Source organism: Oryctolagus cuniculus, chromosome 11 (assembly GCF_964237555.1).
Source record: "Oryctolagus cuniculus chromosome 11, mOryCun1.1, whole genome shotgun sequence".
In the NCBI taxonomy this organism is placed as follows: Eukaryota; Metazoa; Chordata; class Mammalia; order Lagomorpha; family Leporidae; genus Oryctolagus; species Oryctolagus cuniculus.
The window spans coordinates 99,676,179-99,689,629 of record NC_091442.1 but is presented as its reverse complement, the minus strand read 5'-3'; the positions used below and the strand labels follow the sequence as shown (position 1 = coordinate 99,689,629).

General features: G+C 41.2%; 1 protein-coding gene across 9 annotated transcripts in view; it reads right to left on the bottom strand.

The window, feature by feature from the left end:
* Nucleotides 1-4,623: 4,623 nt before the first annotated feature.
* CFAP54 (cilia and flagella associated protein 54) overlaps nt 4,624-13,451 on the bottom strand; it is a 372,233-nt gene continuing 363,405 nt past the window's right edge. For all 9 annotated transcript variants that reach the window (XR_007919541.2, XM_051845787.2, XM_051845792.2 and 6 more), the window contains one exon: nt 4,624-5,064. The gene's annotated coding sequence lies outside the window, so the exon portion shown is untranslated. The remainder of the gene's footprint in view (nt 5,065-13,451) is intronic.

The following is a 13,451-nucleotide window of genomic DNA, read 5'->3' as shown; positions in this document are numbered from 1 at the left end:
ATGGGCTTTGCTTTAGCTTCCCTGTACTGCTGAGCTACTGGCTGAGAACAGGATGGGCAGCAACACGGCGGTGGATTCACAGCGCAGAAGATGGGATCATAAGTCAGTTCCACTCCCCTCAGCCCACGTTCTGAGCGATGCATTTTATGGCCACCGCAGAGAGCTACAATCTCCACCTGAGTGGCAGAGGCCACAAAGGAGGGCCTGAGACTCTCAGAGAGCCATGGCGTGGTAGGTCGCTGATGTTGGCAATACAGTCCATGGATGGGACTGAGGGAATCTGAGGTGACAAATAAGATGTGTGATTGACATCAAAGTCAAAGCACTTCATCTAGAAGTCCTGCCATCAAGTATATAAATATTTTAGCTGGAACTGTGGCTCCAAGTTGTGCCCTGATGATTCTTCCATCAAAGCTGTATTACACATTATCACCACTGTGTATTTATTAGCAGTCTTCCCCAACAATATAAGCTCTAAGGCAACAACAGCCAAATGTCTTGTTCATGGTCCTCAGAAAAGGTGCAACAAAGTGGTGAACAGATGAGAAGCAGAATCTCTGATCTCTGCTACTGTACTTTAAAGACTGCAATGATCCATGCACCTTTTATATCTAAGATGTACTGCCTTTAAAATGAGTCACTTCTCGTGGTGGCTTTAGGTGTAAGCTTGTGGAAAGACATGCATGGAACTTTTGTATTCTCAGAATTTCTACTAAGCCCCAAAGATAGGGATAATGGTTATTAACATTCTATTCCATTCACATTCTAAAGAATGCAAAGCTTCCAGCCACCCACTTCCGGGACTTGCCAAGAGATGCAAACAGGCCCTTCTGTCTTCTGCTGCAAGTCCACACATCCTACACAAGCAAATGAGAGTTCACTTAAAAAGAAGATTCACTGGGAGAGGAGAATGCTTTGGCTTTTCACTGCATGGCTTTTTCCCCATGGAGAGGGGGAGATGGGATGGGGTGTTATCTGCTGCAAACCTGGGGGCCTCTAAAGAGAATCCAGTAGCACTGAGGTGTGCCAAGAAGAAGGGAGGACTGTAATCCTTGGCAGGTCAACCTGGGGCCACTAAGTTCAGGCAGAGATGTTGGGAAGAAGGATTTTTGCCCTTTGAGTTTGAGGCTATAATTGAACAAGCAGTGTGTGATTCCTGCCTGCAGAATTCTGAAGCTGGAAGGCTGGCCAGAGCGAGGACAGAAGGCAATGGTCAGACAACGTGCACACTTGGTGTTCGTCTTGAAGGAGTACCACTTAAAGCGCAGCCTTCCAGAGCCAGGAGACCCCACGGTTAGGGGTGGAGGGTGCAAACTGTGCAGAAATGTAGAAGCTGAGGGGAGAAATGTAGACTGTGCAGAAATGTGGAAGCTGGGAGACAGGCCAAAGGCCTGGCACAGCCTTAGAGGGCTCCTACAGATTCTTCCTGGCCCTCCCAGGGCCACTGGCTGCTAAGTGTCTGGAAGTGCAGTGTAGATCAGCATTGGGGCATCAGCATTTGAGAGCCTCACTCAGGGAGCCAGGGCAAGTTATAAGAGCATAAATTACATGAGAATTTGACCCATATCCCATCAACCTTCCTCCTGGGCCCCACAAAAAGTAACAAGAAAGAAATATCTAGAAGCTGCCAGGTGAAATGATGAAAAGAGAAAGTAGGCCTTGCCCTCTTCCTTCCTACAGTGTGCAGCCTTGTTTGGAGGGCAGGGATAGAAAAATAGGAATTGTGTTTGAGATGGAAATTGTGACTTAATACTGGACTGGGCCTCACAACACTTGGAAGTAAATCTCAGCTTGTAAATTGGGATTCATTCTGCATCAAAAGTGACTGGGAAACATGAAGATCAGGAAACTATCCATGGTGGGAAAGGGAAAATCAACTAAGTTTGTCCAGAGGCCACAGTTGGAATAAAAATGACAGGTTATAAAACATTCCTTTTGGAGGATTTGAGGGACAGGAGAATAATAGGGAAATGAAATATTTAAAAAAATGAAATCACAATACAGATTTCCATTTTACTTGTTAGAAACTTTCATTGCAGTTAAAAAAATAGATGTTTGGCCTTGCAGGTTAATATTCTGGTTAAGATTCCCACATCTCAAATCAGAGAGCTTTTTAACACCTGCCTCCGGGTTCTGATTCCAGCTTTCTACTAATGCATACCCTAGAAGGCCACAGCAATGGCCCAGCTGGGTCCCTGCCACCCACATGGGAGACTGGATGTACTTTTTGGTTCTTGGCTTTGGTCCCAGCCAATCCTAGTTGTCGAGAGCATTTATGGAAGAAACCAGCTTCGGGGAGCTCTCTGTCTCTGGAGGCATCTGTGTGTGGCAGAGCGAGGGACTTCATATCTTTCTGCTGCTGCTCATCTTTTCCCTGGGACGTTCTTCTTTTTCCCATTTCCCCCTCTCCCTAGGAGTAAGAAATTAATTTCCCTTTCCCTTGTCCTGTGAAACAATTTAGATCACCAATCCCTGCCTTGCTTAAGGCTTCCATTTACCTTTACATAATGTGCTCTCTCTACAAGAAGCATTTTTTCCCAAAGCTTCATCCTTGAGCCACATTAAGACCTGTCACAGACTTTGCAATTTCAGCCTCTCTCTCCTCTCCCTGCAACCGGTGTCTGAAATCATTCAGCTGAAGCAAAAGGTTCAAAAATAACAGAAAAATAATAAATAATCCAGCATCCTCCATCTCCTCAGTTCCCCAGAGGTTGGGGTGGGGCATAGCGCCCTGCATGATGCCTGGGATGGATCAAGGCAGTCCCACACGGAGAGGGAACACTTCATGTATTTCCCCACTAGGTGCACCATTCCCCCCCCTCCCCCCCCGCCATGCTCACTTTTGCAAGCATATGCTATCAAAGTCAGTTTTGGTTTTAAGTAGCACATTTCTGCCTTCTTCATTTCACATCTGTCACATGAACTATTCCTGAACACATTTATTAAAGAAGTCTATGCTAATCATTAATTATGATACCAATATACCATTGTATTGTACTCTAATGTAACTTGCACTTGTGAAATTCAAAGAGCTTCCCCAGATTTAATTAATCCTAGCTTTGCTAATGAAAAGCATTGCTTCTACCCGGCGTGAGTTTGGGTTTCTAATCTGTTCCTTAAGGTCACCTCATTTTTCTTGAAAATGTACATTTATAATTTAACATTGCAGATCTTTCACATTCCCTATTAAGCAATTATTTTGATTACTTCATTATCTTTCATTTTTTTCCTAGACTATTTTGGTTTGTTTCTGCCTACTGCGAGCCAAGTGTAATTCCAACATTCTCTCTCATTCCCTTTATTAGCATGATCTGCATTAGCAAGGGATTCATTTTCATTCTGAAGACTGAAAACAATTTCATTATCTGATAAAAATTATCTTCTCATATGCTATAAGAAGCAATTCTCCTCATTTACGGTCTCATTAGGCATTTCATCTACCCAGTACATCTTTGCAACACTTCTTTCCGGAAGTAATCATCTTGTGGATCGACTAACAATATCTTAGACCAGGGATTCTCATTTTTGCCTTTGTTCTCTCTTTCATTTTTTTTTTCTTTTCCTAAAGTTGTCACCACATCAGCTCCTCTGTGGACCCTTGCTATTTCTCTCTTCCTGAAAGCTTCTGTTCAGGCTCCATCCTAACATCAACACTATTGTGTATTGTGAATTGTAAATTTGCATTTCTGTTGTGCTGGCCCACAGTTTATAAACTTTTGTGTTTTCACAGTTGGAACTATGGTTAGTATACGATGATTGTCGCTCCCCCTCTTCGTGGAGGAACGACACAGGACCCTGCGTTGTTCTTTCGTCTGCTCGGCCCTCCCCGGGTTTGCTGCTGGTTCTTCTCGGGTTGGCTACCGACCCTTCCACCTCCGTGGAAGGGCGGTTCCCCCTAGCCGCTTTCCCCACTTCCGCGGGGGAGCGGCACACCGCCGGCCGGCTCTCTCGGGGGCTGCACAGGTGTTCCTTCAGATAGATGTTCCTGGTGCATGTTGTCTCTCTCCTCCTTTATAGTCCTCTTCCACCAATCCCAACTCTGCTACCCACACGCCGAGTACGCTGCTCTCCTCCAATCAGGAGCAGGTCCTGCTGTTTATTGGTTGAACTGGAGGCAGCTGTATAGAAGCTGTTTCCTCCTCTCCCAGCACCATATTATGGGAGAGCAGATGCATAGAATAAGTCTTAATTCCAGTAACTTAGTCTAGTCCGAGTTGCTCCCAGTTGCTCCCCACAGATGATGCTCAATAAAAAAGGGGAGGGGTATTAGGGCAGGTATTTGGTGCAGTGGTTAAGATACCACCTGGGATGCCTGCATTTCATATCGGAATATCTGGGTTCAAATTCCCACTCTGCTTCTGATTCCAACTTCCTGCTAATAATGTGTACCCTGAGAGACAAAAGGTGACGCCTCAAGTATTTGGGTCTCTGCCACCTACCTACATGGGAGATTAAATTGAGTTCTGGGCTCCTGACTCTGTTCTGGTCCATATCCAGATGTTGCAGGCATTTGAAGAGTGAACCAGCAGACGGTAGATCTCTGTCTCCATCTCTCTACCTTCCAAATTAAAAAAAAAATTGTAATATGTATTGAATAAAGGACTAAATATATACATATACACATTTTTATCAGAATACAGTTTTAATTGACTTGAAAATTTATTCTTTTCAAAACACAAGAGAATAATAGGAAAGCCAAAGCAACTGAATGAGGGCACAGACTAGATGGGCAAACTGAGAACAAGCTGAAGGGATGCAGAAACGTATAAGTAACTGGGAAGAAGGTGGTCAAAGCGTCCTGCTGGGAGATCAAACATCTTTGACGCTGCAGGAGACCAGTTGAACAACAGCAAAAACTCGAGGTGATATCTGGAGTATTTGGATACATAATCAACGATCAGATGTGGCAAGATCCAATTCTGAACTGGCGCCTTCTGTGCAAGTGAGATATTGAATCATTACTAGTTCTTTACTAGACCAAGTTTCCAAAGACTGACAGATGTTGCTGAAAAACTCCTTGGTCTGATGTCACACTCTTGACTCTGATCTCAGTTTTATTCAGCCCTAGAGAAGGAAGAAACAGGAATCAGAGAACTTTGTGATTTCACTATATGTGCTTCAGAAATCCAAGGCACACACAAACATCATCCTCTAAGAGGCCAGGATGTCCCTGTCTGCCACTTGGAGCTGGACCCATCTTTAAGGAAGCAGAGTTCCTTCCTTCACAGGTATTGGTCATAGTAAGTTCCAAATTAGACCTCTCACAATGGGTTAAGCAGTTGCTAGGTATGCCTGTACCCCGTGTCGGAGGGCCTGGGATTGAGTCCCATATCTGCTTCCGATTGAGCTTCCTGTAAGTGCACCTGAGAGCCAGCAGGTGATGGCTCAAGTCCTTGAGTACCTGCCACCCATGTGGGAGACCTGGTTGCGGTTCATGCTTCCTGGCTTTACCTGGTCCAGCCATAGCTGGGGCAGGCACTTGGGGAGTGAACAAGCAAATGGAAAGTTGCTCTCTCATTTGTTCTATCTTCCTGTATCACTCTGCCTTTCAAATAAATAAAAATGAGTAAACATTTAAAAAATGTCATAAGCCTCTAGAGATCTTAAGTAGGCAGGTGGCTACAGGAGTCTGGAGGCAGCACAATAATCTGGAGACAAGAATTGGCAGAATCTGGGCATAAATATGCTATTGATGTGGTCATCTTAGAATATAGAAAAAAAGAGAGAACATTTGCCAGGAAGCAGAATGTTTTTGCTGAAAACTCTAGTCAGATAAACTTTTAAGTCAGGGGTCAATGAACTAAGGCTTAGAGGTCAAATCTGGCCTACCAACTATTTTTGTTCAGGCGTTGAGGTGAGAATGGATTTACATTTTTAAGTGTCGGGGAAACATCCAAAGAAGAATATTTCATGGCACATGAACATTATATGAAATCTGAATGAATAAGTAACGACCTGTTAGAATACAGTCATGTTTGTTTATATTTTGTCTATGTTTTCTTGTTGTAATGGCAGAGCTGACAAGTGGTAATGAGGGTGCAAAGCCTAAAATATTTTTTCTCTGGCCCTTTACAGAAACAGTGCTTGGGCCCATGGTGTTGTCTGGGAATGTGAGTTTCAGTTCTGCTTAAGGCCATTGTTGCTGCCCGGGGTGTTAACTGGACTAAAGAAACGACGTCACAGGGGAGAGGGCTGCTGAGACACCTGCTGAGAAGTGGGTCAGAGCCCAGATGTGACTGAGAACCTCCAGGCTGAATCATGTCTGAAACCAGCTTACCCCAGACTCTTCAGGTGCCTAAGTGAGTAGATTCACTTTGTTGTATGATTCAGGTGAGGGTCAATTCTCTATCACCCAAAACCAAGGCTCCTAACTTCTAGAGCTCTAAGATCCAGATGTAACCTCAGTCCTTGCTGTCCTTGGAAGGCCCAAACTTCACTCAAATTTCCCATTCCTTCATCTACAACAGTCCCAAACCATTGCTGTAATTTTGACAAATTCGCAGACTTGTTCCATCCTTGTCCTACCAACACCATACCCATGATTTAGACTGTCACCCATTATATCTCATCAATAGCTTCCCAAGCATACACACATATTTTATAACTATGATTTTTTTAAGTTTTTTTTTTTTTTCATTTTACTTAAGGGCTGGGGGATCATTGAAAGAGCTCACTTCATGCACAGTACGACCTCTTATTATCTCCTGACTATCCATTATGGTCTCCTTGTTTTTCTCTCTTATTCTTAAATTTCCAAAGCAAATGATTTCTTTTCTTTGTAGGATGAGTAACTATCCAAGTGTGGCTGAAACTGTCTCTGTTTTAGTACAGTCTTGGTTTTTGTTCTAAAAGTTCCACATCCAAAGATATGTCTCATTTCTGGGCAAATTTGGAATGTCAGTGACCTTCTCTCTCCATCTTGAGTAGATTTACCTGCTTCTCCAATAACTCTGTGTGTGTGTGTGTGTGTATAATTCATCCATATGTAGCAAACTATACCATCTAGGTTTGTGAACAAGGGGTTTTTGAAAAGTTCATGAAAAATCACATTATGAAAAAGCTGCTGCATAGATTCCAAATTTTTTTCATGTAAAGAAACTTATGTTTAATTCATTTTTCCATAAACTTTTTTGAAGAGCCTTGGGAAATACACTCTATGATATCTGCATGAAAAAACGAACACCATATTTCTCAGAAGGTGTCCCCGGCACTAAGACGCATGACTGCGCTTTGCCAGATGAGGAGTGCCCTCACAGAGAGAGCAGTGTTCATTTTTGTTATTTCAAGGCTCATGGTTCCTTCAGTCTCTGCCTATTTTCAATCACTCCCCAGGAGCTTCAAACAATTATTTTAATTCCAGTTTTATACCTGTTTTCACTGTTTTAGTGGCAGACAGTTCAGTAAACACTCTTTTGCTATCACCAAAATTGAACTCTTACCTTATCATCATTAAACAAAACAAACCACCTCTCCTCTTTTTAGGCAAAACTGAATTGTAAGAATGCAAGAATGCACTAATAGTCAGAAATGATTGTTATTGGGCTCCAAGGTTTGCCAGAGATTCTTCCAAGTGCTTTATTTATCCCAAATTTACAGATGACAAAATTGAAGTTCAAAGTTAAGAAACTTCTTAAGTTCATGCAGGTGGTGTAGGAAAGCCAGGGCTCCAATCTATACTGTCTCCTATCAGAGCTGGCTGGTTGGCTCTTTTCACCACAGCACTACACTGCTATTCAAGTATAGGCTGTTGTCCCTTGATAGAGGCAGTTCTGAGTGAATTTAAATTTATAATAAAGAACTAAACTGAATAACCTTTGTAGTCCTTTAAACTTATTGATCCTATAAAAGTGATAACTCAAAATCAGATAAAATATAATTTCCATGCTAGAAAAAAATATTTTCCCTCAATCAGAAATCTAGAAAATGGACACATAAGATAGTGTTTCTATTTGTGCTCAGCTCCTGCAGAATCTTTCTTTTTCCTGTTGCAGAATTTGACTTCCACCACTTCAAGCAGAACTGTCTCTCTGTGGTTCCCTGGATGGCGGCAGCGCTAGTTGTATGTTGTGTTCATTCTGAATGCAGTGTCAAGATTGATCAACCAGCTTACCTCAGCCAGTTCAAAGCATCAGCCTTTGAAGTCTTGAAAAACAGCTGCTGCAGTGTGTTTTTCTAAGCCACCCCAAATATATTTGAAAAATATTTTAACCAGAGAAATTGCTCTAAGAAAAAAAACCCACTGAAGTGTTTTTCCTCATTCAGAAATAAAAATGTTTTTAAGTCTCAAATGAGTCTTCCCTTCCTTGCCTTCCCCGCCTTGCTGCATGCCTCCCAAATGGTTCTGATCAGAAATGGATATTTCTTTGCAAAATAAAATAAATGACAAATCACTGAGAGAACAGCCCACAGTTCTTGAAACTGACTTAGAAAATGTGTTGCATTTTATTGCAGGCTACTGTAGAAGACAGAGTTTACTTACAGTATGTTCTCAAGAGGACTCACAAGATAAACTGTTTTCTAGAATTAGTGTGAGGATCAGAAACCAGTACGTTTTGTTAGTACAAAGTCTGTTTTTCCTTCACGACACTGTTGATCCTATAATGTGCTCCATTTACTTGCTGGAGCCGCAAAAGCCTACAGGCACATCTGCAGTTGACTCCCAACAAATGTAAAGGATTTAATGATTTTTTTTAATTTAAGGTCTACAAACTTAAAGCATTTCATATACATATGCACTTAATGCACTTCATATACAAATTTAGGAACATAATGATTCTTCCCACCCTACCTTCCCCCCTGCCCGCACACCCAACCCCCACCTTTCCTTCTCTTCCCTTATTCCCATTCTTATTATTTACAAAGATCTATTTTCAGTTAATTTTATACTCATAAGATTAATCCTACACTAAGTAAAGAGTTGAACAAATAATATGAAGAAAAAACCAACAACAACACTGTTCCTCAACAGTCGAGTAAAGGGTTGTTCAAAATGATCGCATCTCAAAGTGTCAATTTCACTCTGCTGGATTACTTTTTAGGTACTCAGTTACCACAGGTCAGAGAGAACATACAGTATTTCATTTCTTGGGGCTGGCTTATTTCACCAAGTATAATGGTTTCCAGTTGCATCCATTTTGTCGCAAGACAGGATTTCCTTTTTTTTTTTTAATAGCTGAGTAGTACTCCATAATGTATATATACCATAATTTCTTTATCCAGTGTTAACAGACATCTGGGTGATCCCATATCTTAGTTATTGTAAATTGAGCTGCCATCAACGTGGGGGTACAGATCACTCTTGCATATGCTCTTTCCTTTTGTTTGGGTGAATTCCCAGGAGTGGGATGGCTGGATCATATGGTAGGTCTCTATGGAGATTTCTGAGGTATCACCACACTGTCCTCCACAGTGGCTATACCAGTTTACATTCCCACCACCAGTAACAGTTTTCCCCACATCATCACCAGCATTTGTTGTTTGCTGATTTCTGTATGAGAGCTAATCTAACTGGGGTGAGGTGAAGCCTCATTGTGGTTTTGGTTTGCATTTCCCTGATGGCTAGTGATCCTGAGCATTTTTTCATGTATCTGTTGGCCATTTGAATTTCCTCTCTTGAAAAATGCCTGCTCCAGGTCCTTTGCCCATTCCTTAACTGAAGTGTTTGCTTTGTTGTTGTTGAATTATTTCAGCTCTTTATAGATCCTGGATATTAATCCTTCATCATTTGCATAGTTTGCCAATATTTTCTCCCTTCTATTAGTTGCCTCTTCACTTTGCTGAGTGTTTCTTTTGCAGTGCAGAAGCTTCTCAGCTTGATGTAATCTCATCTGTCAATTTTGGCTTTGATTGCCTGTGCTTCTAGAGTCTTTTTCAAGAAATTTTTGCCTATCCCAATATCTTGCAGTTTCCCCAATGTTCTCTAGTAATTTGATGGTATTGGGCCATAGATTGAGGTCTTTGATCCATTTTGAGTGGATTTTTGTCTAAGCTATGAGGTAGGGGTCTTGTTTCAAAAACAAAACAAAAAAAAACAAAACTGACCTCACTCCTGGCTCCATCTAACTTTCCTTTCTTTTTTGTGTGTGTGTGCCTAATTTTTTTTTGACAGGCAGAGTTAGACAGTGAGGCAGAGAGACAGAGAGAAAGGTCTTCCTTGCGTTGGTTTACCCCACAAATGGCCACTACGGCTGGCGCGCTGTGCCGATCTGAAGCCAGACCCTGGGTTCTAGTTCTGGTTGGGGTGCCGGATTCTGTCCTGGTTGCTCCTCTTCCAGTCCAGCTCTACACTATGCAGTGGAGGATGGCCCAAGTGCTTGGGCCCTGCACCCGCATGGGAGACCAGGAGGAAGCACCTGGCTCCTGGTTTCGGATTGGCACAGAGCGCCGGCCGAAGCAGCCATTTGGGAAGTGAACCAATGGAAGGAAGACCTTTCTCTCTGTCTCTCTCTCTCTCACTGTGTAACTCTGCCTGTAAAAAAAAAAAAGTGAACAATTAAGTGGTAAACAAAATTTGAAGGCCAAACAAGAACCTGGAAAAAAATAACAAATTATTTGAAAAGAGTTCATATCCTTGAGACTGAGGAACTTTGGAAATTAATAAAAAAAAAGATGAATATATATGTACAAAGCTAAGCAAAGGCCTGGAGAGGTATAAGGCCCTGAATAAAAATTGCATTAAAAGGGTGACAAAATTTCAACTTTGTGTCCCTGTAAAGGAACACAAATCTAAATGTAATGGGAACTTATATTCATTTGTTTCCTTAAAAATCTCCCTACCTTGGAATCTGACGTGCAGGAGGAACAGACCTGCCAATAATTGTGCTTACAAAATGAGTGAGTATGACAGGAGCAGAAGGGCCCTCATGCAGGTTTCAGGGAGGACGTGGTAAAGATGGGCTCTGTGATCCGGGAGATGCCTGGACTGAGTCTGGAATGAGGAGCTTGGGTTACAAGAGGTGAGCTTCTTTTAAAATTGCTAATTGATGCCTGAAAGTTGCAAACATGTACATGCTGTGGAATGGCTAAATTGAGCTAATGAACATACACATTACCTCACATATGAGAGTACTTTAAAGATCATGGAAAATGGAATTAAATGATAAGTGCATCTTGGTACAAAAAATTGGAAATCCATGCATATGCATCTCTTCAAAAAGTTCATAAAAATGCATATTATGAAAAAAGAATGCACAGATTTCTATTTTCTTGCACAAAAAAAAACATTTAAAAATTATTGGTTGTATTTATTTCAAAGGTAGAGAAATAGAAGCAGTAGAGAGACAGATAGATACAGATCTCCCATTCCCTGATTCACTCTCTAAATACCTCCAATGGCTGGGGCTGGGGCTAAGCTGAAGCCAGGAGTAAGGAGCTCAATACAGATCTCCCAGGTGAGTGGCAGAAACCGAATTACTTGAGCTATCACTGCTGCCTCCCATGGTGCACATTAACAGCAAGCTGGAATGGGAAGTGGAGCTGAGACTCAAACCGGCCACTGTGACAAGGGATGTAGGCATCCCAAGTGTCATCTTAACCACCAGGCCAAATGACCATCCCAAACATATTTTTCAATTCCACTGTTTTGCATGAACATTCTGAAGTACTCTGTTAGCAATTTTCAAAACTACAACATATTGTTATTAACAATAGTCACCATGTTGTACAATAGATCTCATGAGTGCTATTTCTCCTATCCAACTGAAATTTTGAACCCTTTGGCCAACAATCTCTCTAGTGCTCCCTACTCCCATTCCACCTCGTCCCTGGTTCTATGCTCTACTTCTTTGAGTGCAAGTTTTTTGGATTTCACATTTAAGTAATATCATGCAGCATTTGTCTTTCATGCCTGGCTTATTTAACTTAACATAATGTTCCCTGGGTTCATGCATGTTATCACCAGTGACAGGAATTCCTTCTTTTTAAAGACTGAATATTATTCTATTCCGAATTCTATCTGCACATTTCCTTTATTCATTCATCTGCTGATGGACACGTGGGTTAATTCCATATCTTGAATATTGTAAATAATGCTATTGATGTCTCCTGGACATAATGATTTCAATTCCTTTGGGAATATACTTAGAAGTGGGACTGCTGAGTCAGATGTGAGCTGTTTGAAAGTAAGGGCTGCTGGTTCTGTGGCTTAGTAGGTTAAGCCACCGCTTGCAGCATGGAATCTCATGGGTGCCGGTTTGAGTCCCAGCTGTTTCACTTTCCATCTGGCTCCCTCCTAATGTGCCTGGGAAAGAAGTGGAAGATGGTCCAAGTGCTTGGGACCTGGGTGAAGCTCCTGGTTTTTAACTTTGGATTGGCTCAGCTTCAGCTGTTGCGACTATTTGGACAATGAACCAGTGGACGAAAAATCTCTTTCCCCATCCCTCCCTCTCTAAGTCTGCCTTTCAAATAAATAAATGTATCTTTAAAAAAAGAAAGGACTGCCTAAGTGCCATTCCTCATGTACACCCCCCCCCCCCGCTTTTTTTTGGACCTGGCATGTGGTGCAAATTTGATAAATATAGTTTAAAATAAAAAGAGGAAGAACATCTTTGCCAAGAAGCAAAAGTACAGAGTAATGAATAAAATCTATCAAATTAAAAAAAAAAAGGCCTGCTTTAGTGAATGAGTGAAATTTATCAGAGAAATACTAACATATGGATCAAAGAGAGATTAAATGACCAGCTTCCAAAGCACAAAATGAAGATTTTTTTTTTCATTTTGTGAATCATCACCATATACTTTATTACTGGGAAGAACTGTGCACAATTCCTTTGCATCTAATTATATACTGATTATTATAACTGCATTTTATCCAAACCACCACACATAAACACTCCCAACTTGAGCATTTTCTCAGTTAATTAGCTCTGAAAAGGACCTTCTATGGTGCATTTAGGAATTATGGACAGTTGTCTCAAGTGTTGATACTTTTCAGTATACACCATGTTTTTCTCTTGGGTACTGGGGAAGATAATCAGAAAGCCTATATGAAATACACTTAAATGTTAACATTGGTTATTTCACAGTGGTGGACTTCTGAGTAACTTTTATTTTCTACTTTGCACCTTTCAGTTTTTTTATATATTCTCTACATGAGTTCTGAATTGCTTTTATGCTGATGAGAAAAAAGAAATCAGTCCAAGACATTCTTGTGAATCTTGTGGGAGAGACTTAAATTAGGAAAGTTGGGAAAGTACTTAGAAATCTTTGAATTTAGAAGTCTACTCAGTTTTTACATTGTGGACAATTTAAAGGGAGGGTCAGGGCAAGCTTATACTTGAGCAAAATCTGGTCTTAAACTTGTTCCATCCCAAGCTGTTAAATATAAAATGCATAAATGTTATAACAAATATCAAATAGAAGCCAAAGCAATTCATCTGTAATTAATTTTGCATGTCTCCAAAGTTCCAGTTGAGAATGTATTTGTTGCAATAAAATTCCTATGTATCTTAACC